The sequence below is a fragment of the Acanthopagrus latus genome, chromosome 8 (genome assembly GCF_904848185.1).
Source record: "Acanthopagrus latus isolate v.2019 chromosome 8, fAcaLat1.1, whole genome shotgun sequence".
Classification (NCBI taxonomy): Eukaryota; Metazoa; Chordata; class Actinopteri; order Spariformes; family Sparidae; genus Acanthopagrus; species Acanthopagrus latus.
The window spans coordinates 28,575,700-28,600,595 of NC_051046.1; the positions used below are offsets into that span (position 1 = coordinate 28,575,700).

Consider the following 24,896-nt stretch of genomic DNA (forward strand, 5'->3'; position numbering starts at 1 on the left):
ACTGTCCAGCTTAACAACAACACTATTTCCAGGCTCAAGTTCTGGCAGGGGTCTGACATCATGCCTGTTGTCACAGGAATGCTTGTAGCTCTGTTTAGTCTTCTCATCAGTCTGTTTCACTTGTTGGAGATCTGGCCACACAGGTTGTAACTTAGATTCCAAAGTAGGAACTGTGGTACAGATCTGCCTACCAAGCATGCACTGAGATGGACTCACACCTCACTGGCGTAGCCAGAAAAAAGACATTGGGTGTGCACCAGCAAATACTGGGTGTGCCAAATTTATTTTCAACAGTGTTACACCCCACAAACATTCAAAAGAATGTATCTTTCTCAAATACAACATTATTAACACAAAACATATCCACACTTTCTGTGCGTTCTATCAGTAATAGTCAACAGTAGGTCACAGCAGGTCTAAACATTCACACGTGACATGCTCTCACATAAATTAATAACAAATTAATAGAAAAAGCACACTTTGTGTTCTCAAACACAAAGACAATGAGATGAACATAGTGAAATATAACACACTCATGTACGTGCTCATGCACTCTCATAGAGCCATAACATATCCACATTATGGATGATCAACAATGCTATTTAACCGTCTGAACACAACTATTGGGCTTAGCAGCAGATTAAAGGCCACAACGATATTGCTGCTTACCTGTGCACACTGCGCAGCTCTCAATTTAAAGGGCAAGACGACGTGGCTTGGCCTTGAACGCATTTATTATTTCATCAGAGTCCGGTTTCTCTGCAAGCTCTTTTTCAAACATGAGCAGCACGATCCTATTCAGTCTCTCTTTGAGCATTGTAGCTCCACTGGTGGATTTAATCCTGTTTACAACTGAGAACAGGTACTCCACAGAGCAACTTGTAACAGGCAGTGTTATCAGAATACGCTGTAAACAGTTCATGTTGGGAAAAACATCTTTGTTACATGAGTCCAACACTTCAATAATGGACGGGAACTGATGTCCCCCATCCACTTTCCGTTTGATGAGTTGCCTAAACACAGTTAATTTTGAGCCCTCCAAACCAAGTCCATAATGCCTGCTTAGCGCGCACAATGTGTCCAGCTGGCAAAACGCATCTGATACAGGCAGCAGGGAGGCAGCAACCTTCATTATTCCATAAGAGTCACTCTGAAAATGGTTGTTCAGTTCGACCAGCTGTCTGTCAAGGATCATAATCCACAAGGACTGCAAATCAGAATCACTCCTGATGGGTGCACACCTGCCCACTGTATAGGCCACATGCGAGTCAGCAAACTTGGCAGGCAGCTTTCTGTTCCGTGCGCTTGCTACATCCCAGTTCTGAACATCGTTTTTCCTCATGATGTCATCAGTTAGCGTGATTATTCTCTCAAATTCCCCATCTGAGTTACACCTGAAAGTAGTAAAAGTTTCTTTGAGGCCGTCAATCATGTGGATGCAGGCAGTCACTGACACAGATGGGGACTGTAGGCTTTTTGTCGCAAAATCACTTGCACTGAACAGCTTAGAAAACGTAACAAGAAGAAATATGAATCTTATGGTCTGTAGTTGTTGCAGGAGAGACTCCGTGTCTATTTCAGTCTGACCTGACCCCTCCGCAAGCTCACTCAGTGTTTCTAATATGACATCGTACAACGTTAAAACTGATTTTGAACACCTAATATCTGTGGAGCACACAAGCTCCAGACGGGGTGCGTCAGGGTGAAGTTCTTCTTGGATTTGTAGAATTCATGCATGTGGAAGCTCATCAAAGCGCTTTTTTATGTCAGGGTCATGATCACAAATAAGTTTGAACAAGTCTAGAAAATGTCCTCTGTTCAGGCTTTCTGCATCCTCCTTGTGACCACGCAGTGCAATACCTTGTTTTGCGCAAAACGGCAAAATATCAATGACAACTTTCACGTGTGCCCAGTTTCTTTCAATAGAGTCTATGAAATGCTCTTGTTTGTCTTTTGTCACCTGACGTATGATGTCACAGTTTCCAGCTCATTGTATCTCAATGTAACATTTATCAGGCCACAGCAGAAGCATGAGCTTTACTTGCATCATGCTTTACACAAAAATGATCTAGATGCCCCCAGTCTCTCATTCCCGTTTTTCTGAATCTGTCCTCCTTGACGTCTGTGCTGAAGTGGCGACAGGACTGGCAAAAAAACACATCCAATTTAATGCTGTTCTCCAACCAACTGTTTCTCCAACTGCATTGGCCTTCGTCCATCCACTTTGGCCTCAGCCCTGATTACGTTTGCCCATTTATCTGTGTGAATGAGTTTTATTTGTGACTGTTTTTAAAACTATTTGAATATTAAAGTGTATTTTAACCTCGAACCACGTCTCATGCCTTCTAAGTAACTACAAACCTGTGTGCCTGGTCTCACAGAATAATTTCCTGGGCGAAATTCCCAGGGTGGAGTTGTTGAGCTCCTTAGTAAAATTAGTTGTATCCCCCATTTCCTTTCTTTTACCACCTCCTCGCCACAGTGACATAGGCTTTACATTTACTGGAATGGCACAACTTTCTGTGAGCTGGTGCCTTTCTGACTCAGTCTAGTTCAGAGGGTCTGAGGCTCTGTCTTTTGGTTTAAGGGGTCTATCATGGTTTCCAAGCCACTGGCCTCACTGTTTGTCATGACTAGTGCATTGCCCATAGGAAGCATGTATTCCTATAGAAAAGTGGGAGGTTAAGTAGCTTTTTCATGGATGGCCAAACGAGGTCGTGTTTGAAGGTCGGACATCAGGGATATAAGTGGCTGTTTCTGACTAGTTTTGACTTTACCATTATATTTCACCTTAAAAACTATTTACCTTGCCTTGTTTGGTGTCATTATTTTCAGCGCAACCTCACATGTACAGTTATTCTTTCAATTCGACATACTATATTAACACTATGGACCTAAAATCACAAAATAACATAAAATCAGAGTAGGAAAAAGTTAGATTTTTTACTTTGAAAACCACAAATATGAATCCTGGTCCAGCTCACGCCGCTGCAGGTATAAATAAATCTGCCTGTTTAAGGTATGTTGTGGCAGTGGGCTCTGCAGTGATTGGCTCTGGTGCGCACATGACTGTGGTGGCTATGGTTAGTAATGCTAGCGGAATTGATAAAGCATTTATGAAATAATTTATTAACGGTATCATTATAGTCCAAACAAATCTGACGTCGCACACCCTTGAATCACGCAGCAGCCATGTTGAAACTCTCAGATCAGTCTGATCCTCATCCACAGAGATATTTGAGGAACACGCACACACACACACACACACACACACACACACACACACACACACACACACACACACACACACAGACAAACAGAGATTCCTTGCTTTTATAGAGAGATTCTATATGTCAACTATGCTGTATGAGAATTTGCTAAGTCACTATAGCATGTATGTCAGGGTCAGTATTAACAATGTAAATGCAATGCAGTACCGTGTGACAATACAATACTTTGAAACAACACTCAATTCATTCAATCTGCTCCTCCTTGAACCGGCACCTTATCGCGGTGGAGGGGTTTGAGCACCTGAATGATCCTAGGAGCTATGTTGCCTGGGGCTTAATGCCCCTCGTAGGGTCTCCCAAGGCAAACAGGTCCTAGGTGACAGGTCAGATTAAGATCGGTTCAAAAACCCCTAATGACAGAGAAAATATCAAGGACGCGTTCGTTGCCCGGATTGGCGTCACCGGGGCCCCACCCTGGAGACAGGCCTGGAGTTGGGGCCTGGTGGCCGGGTTTTTGCCCACGGGACTCGGCCAGGGACTCTCTTCTATTCTGGAGTTGCCCGCAGTGAGAGGCGGCAAGCTGGTGTGGGCCAGTTGTTTATTAAACAGTAAGCTGTGCCCTTACTATTTTGTATTTTGTATTATTCAACTATCAATGCACACTTAATTCTAACATCCATGGACAACCATGCTACCATAGCAATATCCACCTGACTTGCACGAATGTACAGTGTCCTGTACTGTAGCATGATAACATAATTTCTAAACATCATCTATAATAGTATATTATTATTATTAATAGTATATCAATATCTATAATCAATATCTATAATAGTATATTATAAATATTTTATATTTGAGTTAGTCTATTTAGTTATTGTCTATTTAGTTATTGTATATAATTCATGTTTCTGTTACCTACCTCATTGTTTTTGTATTTTGATTCATGTCAAGTGGATGTTAACACTTTAATTTCCCTTTGAGATTAATAAAGTACTCTATCCATCTACCAGTATCCCATATAACTGGCAGTTTCAAAAGTGGTATTTTTATTAGGCCCACTCTGTGCTAGTAGCTATATCAACACACATTTTAAGCTAATAATTATGACTAACCACCATACTTTGGTTTTGTAGAAATTGCATTTTTGTTGAAACCTGTGCTGGTTAAAAATTGCAAAAGTAACAATTCAGAGTAATGTAAACTTTTCAAAAGTTTCCCTGTTCCCTGATTTCCCCACATTTTACCTCCTATATGTAACTTTACTGTATTTGTTTACTATTTAAGTTTGTCTCTTGCATCCCTCGGGATCAATTCGTCTCCATCCTCCTCACCCTCTGCCATCTTTCCATCAAGTAACGTAACTCACTCAACCTAACCTGTCTGTATTCCCCTGCAGCAGAGACGTTGTAGGCAAGGATTGGTCCGTAATGTCACCGTCATACGGAAATGCTTCTGTCGGCTCTAGCTACTGAAAAGCTATTTCATCCAGAAAACAGCGACGCTACCACCACACTACTGAGAAATGTAGTTAAACTAGTACTGCCCAACACTGCTTATAGTTTATTAGAATATACAACAGTATTTGTAACTGTATTGCGATAATACACGCAGGAAGTTTCTTGGTTTCAGTGCACAAATAAACCTTGCTGACTGCGCATACTAATCTAATTTTTTCATCCAACAACTTTGACTGCTTGGACCACGCCATTCCAGTGTCTTGTCTCCCATGTGTAATCTTGTAATCACTCAGTGGTTAATCAGTCGTGTATTGTGCAAACCACAACAACTGCAGGACTCCAGATCTCAGGGCAGAAAGTCTTGCAGTATGGCCAAGGCATCTTTTGTCTTAGTGTGTGAGACAGATAATTAGTGGTTCAAGTGAGGAGGGATGCTTGAAACAGATGTTGGGTCAGATTGGGATCTTATGGTTGACTGATTTCTGAGTTCGTTAGTGATTACATACAAGCACATGCACAGACTAGCAAAGGAATATGGCCGATAATATCCCCAACAGGGATTATGTCATTGAGCTTTACTGGCTGAGGTGCACATAAAAATTCAGAAGACCATGATAAAAGTGAAAAACTCTGCTGGACTTCTGTCACACATTACAGCCACAACCAAGGTATAGGAGTGTTTTTTGGTGTGGCATGTACGTGTTGGATATTGGTTACTCTCCATACAATGAGGTTCTCAAGGCTAATTGTCTTCCACAATTCAGTGAGTTAGTTCATGAATGTTTCCCATCTGACAGTCCTCATTGCAGCGGGAAGGCATGGTGATTTCCATAACTGTTGTTGTAGAGGCAAATTCCCTCCAATTCCATGGGCCACCGTGAGACCTTAGTTCATAAAACATATGTACACTAAGTGATAACAAATCCATTGTAATTTTGTTTTTGTTTTATTTAAAGAATATGATTTCATAATTTCAGTTTATGATGAAATTGTTGAAATATAAGACTTAGAACATAATTATGAAGACTATACACCAAACAAACTCATAAGTGACGTCATCCCATTTAACATTCACCTAAACTCATAACTGAAACCTAGTAGAGATGGTCCTGTATCTAAGCAGCTCACAGTCATCCTTAAGCTTAACTGCAGCTTTTTCTTTGCTGAGGTGACAAGTTGGTGTTGGTGATATGTATTGTAGTGGTTCTACAAAAAAATTAAAGGTATTTCACTGAACATTAAATGAGATCCAACCATCCATCCATCCATTGTCTTACACTTATTCCACTCATTTTATTGCGGAAATAGCAGGATTAGAAGGGTATTCCAGGTATCCGTCTCCCCAGGAACTCTCTCCAGCTCTTCCTGGGGGATCCTGAGGTATTCCCAGGCCAGATGAGATCTGCTGTATAATCCATCTAGGGCAGGGGTGTCAAACTGATCCAGTAAAGGGCCATGTGGCTGCAGGTTTTCATTCCAACTGGCTGATTGGTTGGCTGATCCAAATCAGGCGTGTTCTTGCTTGGTTGGAATGAAAACCTGCAGCCACATGGCCCTTTACTGGATCAGTTTGACACCCCTGATCTAGGGGGTTCTGGGTCTGCCACAAGATCTACTCCCAGTTGGTCATGCTGGTAAACCTCCAAGGGGAGGCACTCAGGAGGCATCCTCACAAGATGCCCGAACCACCTCAGCTAGCTCCTTTCAATGCGAAGGAGGAGCGGCTCTACCCTCAGCTCTCCACAGATGTCTGATGTCTCACCCATCTCTAAGGCTAAGCCCAACCCCCCTAGGGCTGAGAGGAAACCAATTTCGGCCGCTTGTATCTGTGATATAATTCTTTCAGTCACTACCCACAAGTAGGGATGTAACGATACACTCAACTCATGATTCGATACGGTTCACGATTTTTTTTTTGTTCACGATACGATTTTCTCACGATTTTATTTTTTTTTTAATCAAAATGAGCTACAAACAAATTATGACCAAATAAAATGACCTTTTATTCTTAGGAAAAAACAATCTTAGAGGTGCTTTCTTTACAGGTACTCTGTAAAACAGTTTGTGTCCTCTTATAAAAAGTGCAACTTAAACGGTTGCGCTCTTGCGTTGTTAAGGGGGAGAGGAGATGCAAAGCCTCTCGTCAGGGTGGTTTGCCCCTTCGGCAATTTTTGCTCAGGAGGTGGCATGACGTTACTTTGTTTCTCACTGTGGTGGTGGCTTATATGCTGCTGCATGTTGCTCGTCACGATGCATCGTTACATCCTTACCCACAAGACTACTACTCTCCTCTCTGAATTGAGAGCTGATCTTGACTCACTGGTGAAATAATAGATTAACAGACATACCTCTGAAATCAAATATAACCATAAGCTAAATAAAGGACAACCCTGAAGATGCAAGACGATAAAAAGCAGTAGGCAGCTTGCATCTTCACCAAAAGCGTACGCACACACACACACACACACACACAAACACAAATGTGCTTTGGTTATAAATGTTGCAGGTGAAGCTTGCTCCAACATGAATATTAGATGAAACTTCTCCTTCAGGCTAGCAGCTAGCTGCTGTTCAACCATTGCTGTCTAGAGTCTGTTCTCACATAAGTCTCATGCTGAGGTTTACAAAATAATTGGAAATAGGTCATATAATTTACTAATGTGTATGCTCGATCGTTCAGATCAGGTTTATCTCAACTTCCTTCGATCTAGTGGGTGTGACTACATGTCCTGGATCTTATAGATTTCAGTCAAAACTGTAATTTTTACATATTTTGTTTCGGAAAAACACATTGCTTCACTGTTAAATACGTTTGCACTGTGTTTATAACAGAAATATGCCATAATTTAGTCAATACAGTCAATACTGTCATTTTTGCATACATTTTTTGTAAAAAATACAATTGTCACTAACCTTGTATTGAAAAGCACATTGCGCTCAGCTCTGCCTCACTGAGCCCCACAATGGCTATGTGTGCCAGTTCCACTCTTGCACACTTGTTCAATATATATATATATATATATATATATATATATATATATATATATATATATATATATATATATATATATATATATATATATATATATATATATATATTAATAATAAATATAATTATAAATAATCATAATTTCCTGTCAACAAAAAGCCACCACATTGGCACTGTCTTATAACACAATTACCACAGTCAACTTAATATTTCAATTATATTATGGCACAGTCTCCACTTTAAATTAGTGTGATATATATCGAAGTAGCCTAGTAGTTGTATGCTATGTAGTTGTCTGCATGTAATCATGAACTGACCATCAAATTAAATAAAGAAAAAACATTTCAAAAAAATATTGACAATATTTATTGTCACTTAACATTTAATTATACAGATATATAATACTGTAGGTATGTATCATTTTCTTCTCTCTTTAAGGAAAAGAAGGTCTGCCATTGACAAAATAAGACAGTGAAAATAAATAAAATAAGTGCCCCGTCAAATTTTAAAATACATCAGTAATATACCGCAGTCTGATCACGGCCTTCAGTCTGATGCAATGTAAGGCCTAATGCAACAATACCCCATGCCATATTGGTAGCGGTGCATCTATAATGTTAGAGGTCCCATATTATGCTGTTTTTCATCAATTTCACACAGCTGTCAGAGGTCCAACAACTCTGTATTTGATATGCATTGCCCCAAACCCATCCCTGGTCCTGAGTTTCAGCTGTCTAAAAGTCACTCTCCTGACAGCAGGCAGTTTCTGTGCATGCACCTTTAAATGCTAATGAGCTCCATCTGTCAGTGCCTACTTTGAGAGCCCTTACTGCTACCTCACTCTCAGGGAGGGGAATCCACTTGCCCTACTGGTAGCATGCGCTAATGTTTAGGGTGGATGTACATTTAAATGTATGCCAAGGCTCACAGAGATTTTTTTGTTCAACCATACCAGTTTGACCCAGAATTGGACCAAGAAGGAGAGGCTCCTGAAGAAATACAGACTCTGTGGCTGCAGAAGGACGTTTCAGAATGGTTAGTGTTACCACCATGTAGCTAATGGCTAACAGCTAGTGAAAGCTGTATTTGTCTCGAACACAGTCTCCAAACTCTTGGACACTGTTCGCATCGTCTCTGTCTCCAGTCTGCACATGTTTCCAGACTTTTTACTGTGACAACCAAGCTCCATCGCAATAGTAGGGTCCGGGCAGCTAAGCTGCAAGGACACTATTGTATTCCTAGGAATTCTTTCTTTCTTTCTTTTTCTTTCTTCTGAGGAAGCGAAAACTCACCAAACTTTACAGAAATGTCCAGCCCCATGCCAGATTTACTCAATTCCAAGGACATGTCAAAATTTTCTCCAATTTTCTGCAATGAGAATATTTTGGGGTCATGGTTGATGAAGTTTGGCTAATATCAGAATTTTATCTCAAAAACTGAATTTTTGAGAATATTTTGAATTCTGCTCTCATGGAAACAACTGGAGTCAATGTAAAAGTGGCATTTTCATCAGACATCAGCATCAGATTTTCTCTTATGAAGCAAAACACTAAACTGTAAAACTTATAACCTATTTAAACCTATTTCCTCCCACAATTTTTGCCAACAGTGCATGAAAATGTTTGACTGTGAACACTGCTGTAAACATATACCTGCAAATTGATAAATAAATCTTCAATGTTCATGAAAAAATTGAATGTTTTTTAGAGTCATGGTAAATGATGTCTGACAAATATCAGAATTTTACCTAAAAAAATGAATTTTTGAGAACATTTTGAATTCTGCTCTCATGTGAATAATTGCAGTCAATGCAAGCAGCATTTTTATATAATTTATAAATAATTATAATAATTATAATTATAATTATAATAATTATTATTATTATTGAAAAAAAGAGGTTGAAGGAAGGAAAAGACAGGAAGGAAAAGGAAAAAGATTCAAGAGTTAATACATTTTATCCTGTACTGAATGTACTGAGAGAAAAGAAAGCCAAGAAAGTTGGAACAAAAAAGGCAAGTGAAGTATTTGTCATGGATGATGATGATGAAAATTATGCTATTATACATTTACTGATGTGTATTTGGAGGATGGAGATTTGGAGGAGATGAGAGCTGCTACAGTTGTGGCAACTTTGTAGATAAGGCTCAAGAATATAGAGCTCCAAAGGGCAGAGGTCAAGGAGGCTGGCGGGGAAGTGGAGGAGGAGGAGGGAGACCCAGATGAGTTGATGATTCACCGACATTACTAGCCAAGAAATAAGGTCATGCACAGACACACAAGCACACACGCATCAAGACACAGAAGATGAGGAGGAAGAAGAAGTATGTTTGCTAGAAAACACTGAGTATGAATCAAAAGCTGATTGCCACCCTGTTGGTTAATAATCATAAAACTTGTTTTCTATGCAATACAGAAGGCGGTAGTAGACTGCCACTCCAACAGAGTAAAAGCATAAATGTGAGGTCTGCAACAAGACACATAGTCACTGAGCCACTCATTCGACCTGTGTTAATTACTGATCCATATACCTTATTGAATGATCTTGACCTAAAGATAAAGTACTTTTCAGTAACAGATCTGGCAAACACATTCTTCTCAGTTCCAGTACATAGAAATTCACAATTCTGGTTTGCATTCCAGTTTGAAGGTAAAAAATATACATACACAAGAATACCTCAAGGTTACTATGAAAGTCCAACCATCTTTTCTATGGCCATATCCTCAAAATTAGCAAAATTTGACCCTACATGTAAAATCCAGATGCTATTGTATGTGGATGACATTTTAATAGCATCTAAAACTGAAAAAGACTGCAAAACTGACACTCTAGCACTATTAAGATTCTGAAGATAGCTGAACAAGGACATATGGCCAGTAAAAATAAACTACAATTATGGAAACCAGTTGTAAAATATTTTGTTTTTGATATTTCACAGTCAGCAAAACATCTAGATGAGAAAAGGAAAATAGCTATTTTAAAAACAACAGAACCTAAAACCAAAAGACAAACGATTTCTTAGGCATGACTAATTTTTGCAGGCAATGGAATGCTAATTATGCTGAAATAGCACAGGCACTCCAGAATGCTATATATGACCAACCTATGGCAGCTCAAGATAAAATAACATAGAGCTAATGATGCCTTTGTTAGACTCAAACAAGTTCAAGTGAACTCTTCAGTATTGCCCAAATGGGTTTCGAGTGCCCCCGATGACGAGTAGAAAAACAAGGACATTCACGTAGCCGGAATGGCGCTACCCGGGTCCCCACCCTGGAGCCAGGCCTGGGGTTGGGGCTCGCAGGCAAGCACCTGGTGGCCGGGTCTTAGCCCGCGAGACCCAGCCGGGCTCAGCCTGAAAGAGCAACATGGGCCCGCCCTCCAGTAGGTTCACCACCCGCAGGAGAGTTCAGAAGGGGCTTACAGGTCGAACAGCAGTGTAGAGTACCCGGCCTTCTTGGAGTCCCTGGGAGGGGTACTGGAGAGTGCTCCAACCAGGGACTCCGTTGTTCTACTGGGGGACTTCAATGCTCACGTATCCAGGGACAGTGCCTCTGGATTGGCAGACCGGGGTGGTGGTCCCTCTATTTAAAAAGGGGGGCCGGAGGGTGTGTTCCAACTATCGGGGGATCTCACTCCTCAGCCTCCCTGGGAAAGTCTACTCCAGGGTACTGGAGAGGTTAATTCGGCCGATAGTTGAACCTCAGTTTCAGGAGGAACAATGCGGTTTTCATCCAGGCCGTGGAACAATGGACCAGCTCTATACCCGCCGCAGGGTGCTCGAGGGTTCATGGGAGTTTGCCCAACCAGTCCACATGTGTTTTGTGGACTTGAAGAAGGCATTCAACCATGTCCCTCGGGGCATTCTGTGGGAGGGGCTCCGGGAGTACGGGGTCGGAGGCCCTCTGCTAAGGGCTGTACGGTCCCTGTACGATGGGAGCAGGAGTCTGGTTCGCATTGCCGGCAGTAAGTCAGACCTGTTCCCAGTGCATGGGACTCTGGCAGGGCTGCCCTTTGTCACCGGTTCCATTCATTATTTTTATGGACAGAATTTCTAGGCGCAGTCAGGGGCCAGAGGGGGTCTGGTTCAGGAGCCACTGGATCTCATCTCTGCTTTTTGCCGACAATGTTGTCTTGTTGGCTCCAGGACCTCCAGCATGTTCTGGGGTGGTTTGCAGCTGAGTGCGAAGCAGCTGGGATGAGAATCAGCACCTCCAAATCTGAGGCCATGGTTCTCGACCAGAAATAGGTGGCTTGCTCCCTCCAGGTTGGGGGAGAATTCTTGCCTCAAGTGGAGGAGTTCAAGTATCATGGGGTCTTGTTCACAAGTGAGGGAAGGATGGAGAGTGAGATTGACAGGCGGATTGGAGCAGCGGCTGCAGTAATATGGTCGTTGTATTGGTCTGTCGTGGTGAAGAGAGAGCTGAGCCGAAAGGTGAAGCTCTCAATTTACCGGTCAATCTACGTTCCTACCCTCACCTATGGTCATAAACTTGGGGTCATGACTGAAAGAATAAGATCCCGGATACAAGCAGCCGAAATGAGTTTCCTCCACAGGGTGGCGGGGCGCTCCGTTAGAGATAGGATGAGGAGCTCTGTCACCTGGGAGGAGCTCGGAGTAGAGCCGCTGCTCCTCCACATCGAGAGGAGCCAGATGAGGTGGCTCGGGCATCTATATCGGATGCCCCCTGGATGCCTTCCTCGGGAGGTATTCCTTTCATGCCCCACTGGGGGGAAGACCCAGGACACACTGGAGTGACTATGTCATTTGGCTGGCCTGGGAATGCCTTGGGATCCTCCCGGAGGAGCTAGGGGAAGTGTCTGGGGTGAGGGAAGTCTGGGTGTCCCTGCTCAGGCAGCTGCCCCCGTGACCCAGCCCCAGATAAGCAGAAGAAAATGGATGGATGGATGGATGGATGGTTTTATGACTAGCGTGCTGACACAACCATTTTGTAGAAAACAGAGACCTATTGCATAGTATTCATCTAAACTTGATAATATCACAAAAGCCATGCCGCCTTGTTTGCAGGCAGTACAGGCAGCTGCACTCAGTGTGCAGAGTTCTGCTTCTATAGTGTTATTTCACCCATTGACACTTATGGTGTCACATGCAGTCTCAGTTCTTCTAATGCAGAACATGATAGCTTTTATGTCACCAGCACGACATCTTAGTTGCATGACTATTTTACTGTCGCAGCCACATCTCACTATAGAGAGATGCACCACATTAAACCCATCAACCCTGCTGCTAAACGAAACAGATGGAATAGCACATGATTATGTAGAAAAAGCTAGTGATAGAGTACTACCAATACCAGATCTCACCGATGTACCACTTAATACTGCTGATATTGTGATGTTTGTAGATGGCTCATGTAAAAATTTCAGATGGAACAAATGTCAGTGGATATGGTGTAACAACATCTAACAAGGTTTTAAAGTCAAGCTCCTTACCATCACATTTCTCTGCATAGGCAGCTGAACTTGTTGCACTTATAGAGGCATGCAAATTAGGGACAAATAAAGATATCACTATGTACACAGATAGCCAGTATGCATTCTTCATGTGTTTGCACAACAGTGGAAAAATAGGTAACGTCCACAGGAAAACCTATTACACATAAGGGTCTAATTTTGCAGCTACTGGATGCAGTTCAACTGCCGAGAAAAGTTGAAAGATGTAAGTGTGCTGCACACACTACAGATAAAGACTTGATTTCAATGGGGAATCAGAATATCCACAATAGAGAACAAAATTACTACATATGGATTTCAAAACTACTAAAAAAAAATTTGTGCCTCATGACTAATATGCTCCAAGCACAATGCTCAAGGTAGACTAACATTCACCATGCCGGAATTAAAGCAATATCTGATAAGTGTTTTATGTGTGACCACAATTGCATTCCTTATCTCTTCCTTATTTAGTGACAAGGTCAGGTACATGATAAAATAAGGGAAAGAGCTATAGGAACACAATCCAGATGGGACACTTGGAAAGGTGCAGTGATAATACAATGTACTGAAGGGATAAAATGCATTGCTCAGATTGACGCATGTCAGATTTTCCCTTGCTCAGGACAACATTCTTATTGTCTAGCCTGCACAGCAGCCAGGCCGTGGTTAGACACAGTGCCTTAATCCTGATAATGATCCAAAAGGGTTTTGGTGCATGCTAGATTTATACAAATCAGATAGTGTAACAAACTGCACCACATTGAAACTTTTGTTCCCACCAGTGTCACCGCAGATTAAACCACCTTGGTTCACCCCATACACTGGAAAATATACCTGCTTGACAAGAAGTAAAGGTACCGTGTCAGTAGGGATGTTGACAACCTGCAAAACCATCAGTGATGTAATAATGAATGATCAAACCATGGACAGAGCTGATGTATGGTGGTTCTGCGAAGGTAAGACACTCAGAGCAAAATTACCAACTGACTGGAAGGGAACTTGAGCCATGGTACAGTTACTAATACAGAAACACATTTTACCACATGACACAACAATATTAGAGAAAGTGATAATACATAATGTATGTGTGATAATGTATGTATGATAATCAACAGAGATTTCTTAATTTCACTAAGGAAGCAATTGGAGGCATATATCAACAGTTAGATAAGATTAGTTTAATAACATGGCAGAATAGAATGTTGTTAGACATGCTGTTGGTTGAAAAAGGAGGAGTATGTAGAATGTTTGGAGATATGTGTTGTACATTTATTCCTAATAAGACAGCGCCTTATGGTAGCATCACTAAGGCATTGGATGGATTATCCTCCCTATCTGCAGAGTTAGCTGAAAATTCGGGTTTCAATGATCCTCTGACAGGATGGCTCCAGAACATTTTCGGAAAATGGGCAGGTTCTATAAAAGCTATGATGTTATCTGTAGCTGTAATGATTGCCATTCTAATTACTTGTGGATGTTGTTGTATCCCCTGTTTGAGAGGACTGTTACAGAGACTCATTGACACAGCTGTGACCAAATCAACCATGCTGTATGAAAGAGTCCCCACCACCGATGATCACTGAGGGGACTATGAGAATGCAGCACAAGAAAATGTTACATCTGATTTGACAGATGATGATTCATATGGCAACCTTTTTGATGAAGATGAGTTTGAAGGATAATTGCTGTTTATGTGTTTATTCTACTGATCATGATGATCCAACTGAAGTTGTAGTTTTCTGAATTGGCCGACTACTCTACGCATTTGTACATATTGTACATATTGAAAGTGACCCCATTTCATTTGTTCTTTTTACGTGCAAGGGATAGTTTAGTTAGGTAGGGATAGGTCCATAGCCAAGCCCGATGGGTTGACTAGCTTGGTGAGGACACTTATGTCCTCACCAAGAAAGGCAGAAAAATCTGTTGCCACTAGGAATGATAACTCAGTGGAGTTTGGTGAACTCATGCTCACTGTAGTGAAAGATTATTCTGCACTGCATTTTCAGATGCAGTGGAAGCTGTAGTGCATTCTTCCCGAAGAGACCCGTTTCAGAACCGTGGCAGACCCAGCCACTTTCTGATGAATGAGTTGGCTTTTCCATCCATCTTAGACATGGTGGATGAGGGGATCTCACTCATTTTCAGGGGCCACATCACTCTCCTGTAGAGTGCAAGCTGGTATCACCAGACCTTGTACTTCCCAGGGAGTTGGCTCTGGTTGATCTTTGCCAGCCCGTCCATTAGCTGTTTCATTACGGTCCTCCCCATTTGTTTGTCAGACAGCTCTGCGGTGTACTGCCTCCTCAGGCTTTTTATTGGTTGCTCAGACAGGAGGGGATTTTCTCTCCCCCTGACAACAAAGATGGCTTTGTCATTTCTGACTCCCCTTCTGAGTGACAGGCTACGGGATTTGGAGGGCTTGATCTTCATTCTGGCCCATGACATCAACTGGTCCATCCTTTTCAGCAGTCTGGATGTACATGCTGCTGTCTGAAGGAGGCTGGTGACATCGTCCATATAGCTCCTCAGTGGGGGTAACCTCTCGCCAGATGGTAGTTTGATTCCTCCAATGAATTGCTTTGTTCCAATGAGGATTATCTCAAAGGCTGCAATGAACAGGATTGAAGAAATGGCACACCCCATTGCGATTCCCACTTCTAGATGCTGCCACCCGGTGGTGAAGCCCTGGGGGGCAAGCACATCTGCAGATCGCTGTAGTAGAGCACTACCAGGTTCTTGATGATCGGTCTTCTCCCACCCTCTGGATCTGGTCCCAGATCATCGCAGACTGCTCTACACACCCTGGGAAACCTGGGACTCCTGCTTTCTGGCAGCTGGTGTCAATGTAGCCATTCTCTAGCAGGTAGGTGGTCATCCTTCTGGCCAGCACTGCAAAGAAGATTTTCCCTTCTACATTCAGCAGGGCGATGTTTCTGAATTGACCGATGTCTTTGGAGTTTGCTTCCCTCGGGATGAAGACCGCTACAGCCCTTTGCCACTCCGATGGAATGATCTGCTTTTTCCAGGCAGTTCTCATTAGGTACCATAGCAGCTCTAGTACCTTGGGCAAGTTCTTATAGAGCTTGTACAGGACTCCGTTGGGGCCTGGTGCTGATGAGGACCTTGCCTTCTTCACGACTTGCTTGACTTTCTCCAGTTCTTGCGGAGTTGTTGGCGGAGGTCGCTGTTGTCCTCTCTGACTGCACTTTTCCTTCCCCTGGTGGATTCGCAGTCCCCTGTATGTGGTCACCTTTTCCCATCCGGTGTTCTCGTTATCTGTTTCCGTTGCCATCATCGTTGCCATGTAGTCTGTCCTGTTGGGCCCATCTATTTCCAGCCTCTCAGAGGACCTGCGGGTTGTTTTTTCCTCGTGTTTTCCATAGTTATGAGGGGTGTCTTGTGAGAGACTAGTTGGTTGGGTAACTAGCCGCCCACTCCCGGTGCGGTCTTTCCCTGCTGCCATCCAGTCTTTCCTGGTTGTCCTCTAGTCTTCCCTGGACTCAAACTGCCCTGTTTACAGTAGTCACTGGGGTTTCCAGAACTTCAGCTAATGTACAAGTAGATGGTATTTCCTGCTTGTTTCCTAAAATGACCAAGATACTGTTTTTGGAACGGATGGCTATATCAAGTCAGGAGACACCATTGCTTTATAACAAAATAATGCAACATCTTTAACTCAAGAATGTCTTTGCTTGGTACATTTTCATGTATCATGCAGCTACTGTGCCTCTCTCGCTGTCGGAGGCAACAGCTAGAGGCAATACAATGCAGCCCTGGAGCACATCAGTCCTAAGCCTCCATAGATGAATTCTATCATAGGAGCTGTGTTGAAGAGTCCTGCTTATACTTCTGCTGCTGAGGTTCAGAGTGGTTATATATTATTTAAGAAGTGATCTGTGACACACACACACACACACACACACGCACAAACACAAACACGCACACAATATTTCTTCCAAGCATCTTGCCCCTTAACAACATCTCTGATCCACTTTCTCAAGTACAGCCTTGTGTTTCTGGAGACTCTTCATTTGCCTTCTTGAAAGGCATTTAGTATTTAAACCTACAATACACTTACGATGATGCTTTTATTTGACAATTATAGTATGTTATTTGTAGACAGGCAATCATGCTGAAGGCCATTTTATACACCTAAGGTTGTAAAGATTGGCAGAATTTTGTTTCAGTTGTTTTAAAAAGATTAGCCCTTTGTAAAAGAGTTTAAAAATGGCAGACAAGGTCAGCGAACACTAAGGTTAAGACTAGCACTACATTCTTTTCTTTTATTGCAATCCAAAAAGTTAGCTGTTAACTTAAATTTACATTTAAGTTACATTTAGGGCATTTAGCAGAGGTTTTTGTCCAAAGTGACTGACAGTGAGTACATTTGTCACAAGAAAGAAACCACAACATATCACCATCGATAGAATAAAAAAAAGAAAAAATAGAAACAATTTTCAAGCCCTCATCTGAGCATCATAGCTGCTTTTTATGAAGGATACCTGATACAATGCTGCAACTCTTGCAGATTGTGTGGCCCATAGAGGGTGCACACCAAAGACTTCTGCCCACTGAGCTGCTAACTTCCTGTTAAGTGCCCAGCTAACTTGAACATGGATAAATAATTTAATCATGCAGCTCTTCTAGACTTTCCAAATGTTACTGGACCAAATGACTCAAATTATGACAGTGAAACAAGTCATTTCGCAGGGGTTGTGATGCTTAAAAAAAAGGTTTTACAGCCACTTCTTTCACAATGTTAGCTCATGGGAAAAAGTATTTTCGGGCCACATCACTTGACTCTGTAGTTACACAGTTCGACCACTATGAAAATTGGCTTCACCCCAGACCCACTTCCTGGGAGCTTGCTTGAGCAAAGCAGAAGGTCAGCCACATGAATGGCAAAGAGCATCCTGTCAATTTTAAAAATAAACACCCGGCTCAAGATCTTGTTTCACTTCACGTCATCAGCATTAACTAGAAAGTATACTCACACTTGATACATTAAAAATTGGTACACAAAAATCAAAGAAAACTATCTATGACAAAAAGATAATCTGAGCAAGTCCAAAATATCTGCCCAGCACAAGACTCAAGCCTGGTTGAGCTGTGGGGAGGATGAAACAAAATTGCATCATACATGCAAAGTCATTAAGATACTGCTTGTGAACTGACAGATAGCAGAGATGCTCCTCTCCTAAACGGAGTGGAAAAGCTCATTGCATTTTAACAGAAAAGCTACACCTTTGGCAGGCTGTCTATTTTCATCTTTTGACACTACTGATTTTGGTATGAAACCCATATGATAAACTGTGTAAGGAGAAAGATGAAAACAGCCCTGCTAGATGTGGGGAGAGGAAACTGGAGAGAACGCTACAGCCCAGTCATTTAGAAAAGATTAATAATTCATCACGTTCCTATCTAGCACAGGAAGAGACCTTACACACACACACGCACACACACCTTAGGTACAGTGCAGTCTGCTGTATCAAATTGGAGCAGAAGCAAGCGGCGCTCTGGTACAGCAGCATCATCAAATCTGAGCTATCAGCTGATTTTAGACCATGCCAGTGTTCTTTCTATTTTTACCACAATCCTTTATTTTACATAGTACAATATTGTAATGTTGACCAAAGAAATTGCAGAAATACATGTTCAAGGTGTCCCGATTTTTGTGGGGATACAGTGGTATAGTGAAATGTTTGGGATACATGGCCGTCCAAACAGGTGAGGCACATTTCAAACTGAGTGTCAAGAGAACGCTCTGTGATTTTGATGTATTATGGTCATTTTCTTCATAACAAGCTGAAAACAATCATGATTAGTTTTCTGATGTATCGGTGGCTATCTAGCCAGGTAGGTAGGAGCGGGGGTGGATACGAGTCTGTCAATAGATGAGTCAACAGTTTTTTCATACCTATCTACAATCTTTTCTAAACCTTAACCTTAACTGTTTGACCTTAACAAAACTTTTACTGAAGTGGTTGCAGACAGTAATTTGGTTTTGGGGAGTACTGACATTGCTCTAATACTAGCACCAGATCAAACAGGACTAATAGTCTGCAGCACTGCTAGCAGCTAACAATATTAACAGGCTGTTTTTTAAACTGATTAATGCTATGACAACTTCCCTGAGGGGAACATGAAATTAAACTTTATCCATTTAACAGATGTCAACACATTTCAACCTCAACCAGCAATATCAACCCACTGGTGGCACAAAAGGAGAAGTCAGGGGATTGCCAAAGCTACTGGGATACACATCATCCGGGGATCATGACTGTGGCAGAATTTGTGCCAATTCATCTAGAGGATGTTAAAATAGTCCATTCTTGACCAAAATGGTGAACCAATTACCGACCAACATTGCAAACCCTAAAGACTAATATGGGGTTGTTTTGGAAGGTGACGAACTCTCTGCAACATTTTGAATCTTTCCGTTTTACATTTAAAATAATCAGCACTTTCTCCGAGGGTTCTTGGGTTGATTTTGGACATCTGAAGCATTTGGGGAGACTCGGATGAGGTCGGGAACAAATATGTTTGGTGTGTTCAGCTGCATCGGAAGCTTTTGGAGCCGCTCGGACGTTGTCGGCTCCGATTAAGCAGGCAAAGTCTGAGGAGGAGGGCTGTCGGACATCTGAGCCATGGGATTCTCTGATTGGTTGTGTGCCAGCTGAATGGCCGTTCTGATTGGCGGTGTGCTTGCGAATCAGCGCAATGTGTGGGAGGGTGGAATACCGTGTGCGCTTTGTTTTTCTACATTCCCTGTTTTCAGGCTTAGCAGTACTGGCACAAGACTAGTTGTTATGTCCGTTCAGGACGAATGAATCTGTCTTTGGTAATGCCTCGCTGCATGTTTAGTATGCAGCTGTTTTTATCTGAAATACTTAAGTTTCGTTTTGATCGAAAGTAAAGAGAGTTGCGTGCATAAACCTCTCGTCCAGCATCTTTAACACTAGAGCCACCTGCTTACTGCATCTCGCGCAAGCGCAGAACATACATGCTACTGTGGAGTAGGCGGTATGTCGAAGCGGTGTGTTTCAATGCAACTTTTCTGCTGAACATGTCAGACAAGAGTCAACGGAGTGGTCGGATAAGGCAGTTGGACGTCTGGGCGGTGTGTTGGGGCCTTTAGAAGGGACAACAGTAAAGACCCAAAGACAAAAGTAAAGCTCTTTAGCTAATGTGTCTGTAAACCACTGATATGATCACATCTGTACCTGTCATAGGTTACGTACTATGTTGACATTTCTACAAAGACAAGATATTACATAGTATAAGTTATGTTTATTAGATAAGTTACAGAAATAACATTGTGATTTTAAACTAAACTATGTTTTTGCAAAAACATACATTGCAAACATTTAATCTGGCTACTGCCAACTCTTCATCTTTTGACATAGGCTAAACTCCATGTTATGCAGCAGAGGAGTCAACAGCAACAAACAATAATCCTTAACTCATTGTACAAATTCTCATGAGTATTAAATGGAGTGGAAGTATCGCAAGAAAAAGCCAACGTGAAGTCTGTGTATGTTTGCTTGGAAAGCAGCCCCTGCTATATAGGAGCTTTCATGCTTCCTCCTTGTTAGAAATAGGTTCATGGGATCATTTATCTTGTACCTTGTAAGGGACTGTAAACACCCTGTTATCACAATCTTTAACAACTCAAGTGATTTTCCCTGTACAATCTGTGTAGATACAGAGGTGATCTACAATTGGAGCAAATGTTCTGAGATGCTTGCTCTCCAAACAACAGATTATTTGCTCAACTCAGTCAGGAACTATAAAACAAGACTAATATATACATTACACATAGTATAACAGTATGTGATATGTTAACTTATTTAAGCCATAGAACAAAAGAAAAGCTCCATAATAATTGTGAGTAACTGATTGTGCTTCACAATCTAATGATAAATAGAATCCCAAAGTACACTTTTACTGAATTAGTAAAGATGTGTCCATTGCATTCAGAGCACATCACAGCTTTTGCGATCTGAACCAAATTAAGGATAACACAAGCAACTCAAAAAGCAGATGAAAATCCAAAATCCTTACCAAAGCAGGGTCAAGCTGAAGTTTGAAGTCAATCGCATTCTGAAGTTTTTTTGTACCGTACATAAAGAGCATCAGCACAAAGAAACAGGACTGAGGGATTAGAACAGGAAAGGATAGTGCCAGCCTCTCACTCCCTCTCCCTCTTCATCCCTCCCTCTCTGCAGCACTCCTCCCTAATTCTACCCACCCATCATGCGCACAATGGTACAGTCCATCTCTATTCCGCAGTACATGCAAGAGCATGCCATTTGGCTGACTGGTGGGAAGTGATAGGGTCATGTTGGGGGTGGGGGTGGAGGAGGATTGGAAGAGACATATGGGTGGCAGGCGGGAGGGGGATAGATGGATGGAAGGAGGTGGGGAGAGAGGGATGGATAGATGAGGAGGTGGAGTAGGGGAGTGACAGATGTGTTGACTTAGAGAGCAGAGATGCCAGATGAAATGCTTTCTCTTTTCTGGAAAACTCCTGCAGCGTTACTCAGATATTGTAAAATAACCAAGGCACTGTACAACTTTCTCCACATTTCTTTCTTTCTTTCTTTCTTTCTTTCTTTCTTTCTTTCTTTCTTTCTTTCTTTCTTTCTTTCTTTCTAACTACCTCAGCAGTGCTATCTTTATTCATTTTAGCATCATCATGAACTGCTGGAGGAGAAAAACAGAACAGAGGAAAGACAGAGCTCATACACATTTGTGCTGCGTTTTGCTCATGAAAAACTCCTAATATGATCATCAATTTTCTGCTGACTGTTGTGTCACAGCAAATATAAAAGTTATATGTGTAGTAATATCTATTATTTACATAGTCATTTATTAAACAGATGACCAATAAAGCAATTCAATGTGGACATATGTTCCCAACTTTGACAAATGTTGGCTGTGGTCTGGTCAACTTTTACAGAGAAGCAATAGAACTGGAAACATCACAAACACAGTCATCACGGCCCAGGACAGGAAGGCTCCACAGTCGGTGAACACTGACAGGCTGCATGAGGTGTGTCTAATATTAAGGTGTGTAGTAGAAGTAGTAGTAATGTGAGATTCGAAGTTCAATTGTTGAACAGTATACCAATTCTTTCTGGTCTTGATATTGTTGGTGAGGGGAGGGATATAGTGTCTGACTTCCTTACTAAAATAATCAGGACCGATCACAAGGACCTCAGATTTATTAGAACTGAGGTGGAGGAGACTGTGAGACATACAGTTTGCAATAGAATCTAGACAGTCATGAAGGGTGGTAAGAAGGTTATGTTTTTTTGGTTTCAATGAAAAGTGGAGCCGTATTGTGTGTGTTGAAATGGTAAGATGTATCACAGACAGAGTTTAGCGGCTCACCTAGAGGTAACATATATAGGGGAAACATTATTGGGCCCAATGTTGACCCTTGAAGTGACACCGCATAGCAGCGGAATGGAGGAGGAGGTACTTTAGTGGTTAATGTGAACACTGAAGTGTTTGAATATGAGGTGACTATTTCATCTCTTGCTACAAGAGAAGCCAGCCCAGTTCATCAATCTGTTATTTAAGATGATATGGTAAAGGAGATGAAATAAAAAGATTTTCAGTTAATAATCAGTTGTGTAACGTTTCATATGACCACTTTTGGAGAATCATCAACACTCATGAGTGAGGGGGTACTCATGGTATGACAAAAAGGCTCAGGGGGGTACACAAGACAAAAAAGGTTGGGAACCACTGCACTAGAACACCATCACAACCCATATTTTACATCATGACTCTGGGCTCTAGAATGGGGGTGGGATGAAAAGGGGCCATCACTCCATGTTTGGTCAGAGCATCCCACCGCCACCTGCCCAGGATCCCAACCCTCCAGACACAGACACATGGTTTAAACCATCTGGCCTCAATACCCTTCACACCCATCAGTGACCCCTATAGGTCTGGTCTGGTATGATCTGTGGCCAGTGGATCAGAAGTAGACAGCAATAGATGTTCATGAACACACGCATGCATACAGAGAATGGGGAAGATCCTTAATCCCTGTGGCATACTTTGGCAGTGCAGTATAAAGCTGATAGTAAAGGATTACATTGGACATAATCAGTCAGCCACTCAATCAGGCTGTCAGCTTGTGAAACAGCAAATACACCTCACAACACATAACACAACTACAGATGCAACAACAGAAACATGAGCACAGTGTTCCTGACTTTCAGTCAGTTTTACATTCACTGTAACAGGCAATGGATCTGCGCTGATGCAATACTTTCAACAGGTTCAGGTTGGGTCCAACACCAGTCTGCTTTATGAAACCACTGCAACACATCTCACACACAGATAACAAATAGGGAGCTTGCCACAATTTGAGAAAAGTGGTACTAAATGGTCGAGACTGATAATGTTCATTCTCTCCAGGGGCTGCACTGAATTTGGCAAAACTGCTGGTCTGGCACAAAAGAACAAATTAGAGTGGATTAGATTGGAGTGGCCTGCCAAACTGCAGTGCCTGCCCATTCTACAGTCTGAGTAGACTAAAGCAAATACTAATCACCAAAAAGGATTTTGATTAATATATGACCCCCATTCTGCAGCAGAGTTCCATCAGCTTTCTTGCATCTCATTAAAACATAAACAGCCTTCTTGAGAAACACTGAGCCAGCTACTTAAACAAGTTTTGCTTTCATACTGTCTTTGATAAATGCATAATGTTTCCATTCAGGTACATTTCTTCACAGTTTGATTACTTCATGAAGTCTATTTCAACCTTACTCTAATAGGAGAGAATTTTTTTAAAAAAGAAGCTGTAAAATAACTTTTATATCATCAGTGGAATATTAAGTAGAGTAAAGCCTCATAGTTAAGTGCCACCTAACTAGCTTATTAAGCTCACCTGCTAGAGCACGAGATGTAAGTGTGTGCAGAGCTCAGACATTAGCAGTGATCGAGGTTCTGTTCTGGCCTGTCATCCATCACAACATCTCTCTCTCTCTCTCTCTCTCTCTCTCTCTCTCTCTCTCTCTCTCAGAAAAAAATATGTTAAAATAGGTTCACAACATCAAACTGCCCACTACAATATCAACTACATTCCACTAGAGTTCAACCACAAGGTCAGAACCAAACAGTAACTGCAAGATACATTCAGTGGAGTTAGCCAGGAAGTTTGAATGCTACAGCTCCCTTCAAAGCCCGCCGCCCCCCCCTCAGAGGAGCCTTGTAACCACGGTAACAGAGGATGCCAGATAACCAAGACAGCGCATTCAAAATAACAACAACTACATAAGCCCTGATAATTTCTTTCTGACCAATACAACTAACTTACAACGAGGAGTACCTCATGCCAAGTCACTATATTAACCCCAGTAACAAACAGTATTCCTCACATCACAGTAGACGGAGTTACCAGGTAATCATTACCTGGTGCAATGCCATGCTGCCTTTCTGAATCATGAGTAACATTATTTCTCTAAACTAATTCAACCACTTCAGAGCATACTGAACACTAATGTTGTAACTGCCTGAGGGGTGTACTGCGAAGCCATTTTAGTGGGTCAGCGAGGTATGTTGAGTCTAAAGCGAAGCTTCCCTGTACTACAAAGGTGGCTCTCTTTTAACCCGGCTAGATCACCACAGTAACTTATGCTTAGCTCATAACCTGGTCACGACCAGGTTATGTTCAGAGTTTCAGTTTAAAATCGGCAATAAATGCGCCGCTGTTTCACTGTGTAACTCATTTGGAG

General features: G+C 41.9%; 1 protein-coding gene across 1 annotated transcript in view; it reads right to left on the reverse strand.

The window, feature by feature from the left end:
- LOC119024792 (synaptic vesicle glycoprotein 2B-like) overlaps window positions 1-21,326 on the reverse strand; it is a 58,969-nt gene extending 37,643 nt beyond the window's left edge. Inside the window, exon 1 of the mRNA XM_037107908.1 lies at window positions 21,202-21,326. The gene's annotated coding sequence lies outside the window, so the exon portion shown is untranslated. The remainder of the gene's footprint in view (window positions 1-21,201) is intronic.
- Window positions 21,327-24,896: the final 3,570 nt, after the last annotated feature.